Source organism: Cottoperca gobio, chromosome 24 (genome assembly GCF_900634415.1).
Source record: "Cottoperca gobio chromosome 24, fCotGob3.1, whole genome shotgun sequence".
In the NCBI taxonomy this organism is placed as follows: Eukaryota; Metazoa; Chordata; class Actinopteri; order Perciformes; family Bovichtidae; genus Cottoperca; species Cottoperca gobio.
In genome coordinates, this window is record NC_041378.1 from 8,079,003 (window position 1) to 8,080,770 (window position 1,768).

At 38.3% G+C, this 1,768-nt stretch overlaps 1 protein-coding gene across 1 annotated transcript in view; it reads left to right on the forward strand.

The window, feature by feature from the left end:
* Positions 1–1,768, forward strand: part of grm1a (glutamate receptor, metabotropic 1a) — a 31,587-nt gene that overhangs the window by 13,810 nt on the left and 16,009 nt on the right.

Here is a 1,768-nt window from a genome sequence, read left to right on the forward strand (position 1 = left end):
AGCTAACAAGCCACCAGCACTCCTGTTTTAACTCCACAGAGTCGCAGAAATAAGAGAAATGGAGGAGAATGGGAGAGTAGGGAGAAAGGGATAAAGGCGGAGAGAGTTTTTTTTTTTTGGAGCTGGAGCGTTAGTGTTGAGCTGAGGAGAGAAACCCCTTTATGAATATTTCCTCCACTGGCAGAGCAGTTTCAAATTAATTAAGAATGTTGTGGGATCATCATAGAGATGAATGTAGAACAGAAAACTAAAATTGTGAGAGCAGTTGTGGAAAATAGCTGAATAATTCTCTTAATTACTTTTCTTGAGTACAGTTTTTTGGTACTACTTTATCTTTACATGAGTATTTAAATTGTATGCTCTTTATATTTCTGCTCTCCTCCACTAAATGTCAAAAGGAAATATCATACGCTTACTTCACTTCATCTGACAGCTCCTCCAAAACACATGTTCATCTTGTAACATATGATGCATTGTTATGCACTGTTTAAGTGAGGCTTGCTCATGAACCGATTAGTGTATCTCGTGTATCAGTCAACAGGGTTAGGGTTAGGGTTAGGGTTAGGCTCCGCTCCGCTCCTTCTGCGCAAAATAAGCTATAAGAGTTCATGGTGCCATTTTGACCCTTGAACCCGATGATGTCTGAAGTATAAAGTTTCATTTACTGGTTTTGAGGCTGTTGTTACTGCTGCTTACACCAAAACACACACTCACAGGTTTCACTGCTGGACTGCTGTTCTGTGATTAGCTGTCATATTTGACACCTCCACAATTCTCTCAAAATCCATTTTGTAACAGAACACTTCAAAGGAAACATCTAGACTACATGTATTAATTATTCAAAAATGATTCATATCAAATGTGTGTTCCTTTTCAAATGGCTTGAAAGGGAAATCATATTCAGAGACTTTAAAAGGTCAAATACAGGAACGGTAAGGGTTAAAATGTCTTTCCCACCTCTGAAAATGAGACAGATGGACGGTGATCAAAACGAGAAAGAGAAACAATAAGTTATGAAGGGAGAAAGGGACGCGTGTTACAAAGACTTCATTTTAGTAATTAGACGAGTTGACATTCTAGTGGTCTGTGAATGACAGACAGATTAAAAGTTTTCCCATTAACTACCTGAACTTTTATTTTAACACTCGCATAGAGCAATTAGGAAACTCTTGACTCCCCTATCCTTCCTTTAAAGTAACTCTTCCCGTTCATCCTCCAGGGGAAACAGCGCATGTGATTAAATCTCTGCCCTGCCAATTAATTCATGGCTTCATAAATATACAAATGTGCTATCAAACTGGAACTAGATCATCCGGGAGAGTCAGGGGAGCTCTCAGTCTACTCACTGTTGTATACGACTCTATAAATTATCCAGCTGTTGTCATGCTGCACAGCTCCAAACAATGGCACACATCATCAAGTCTCAGTAAATCATCAAAATGTGCATGTCTCATTATTAAGCATGTGGCATCAAAGGAATAGCATCCTGCTGACTTTACTTGCAAAGATAAATACTGAATTAAATGATTCATTTAATGTCATTTTGAAAGTTGAGGGTAAAAGAGACATTCAAATGAGTTCAAACTTTCAGGATTAGCCACAGTCTTGTGGGTTGTACTTGCTTTATTCCACTATGCCCCAAATACATTTGTACTTGTGCTGCACTCACTTAGTTAAGTTTTTAAAGTAACAGGGACACTGGACACCGTGGTTCATGGTTCAATCAACAATCTTTACTGTCAATCGTTCATGTTTTTTGTTAGCAGAT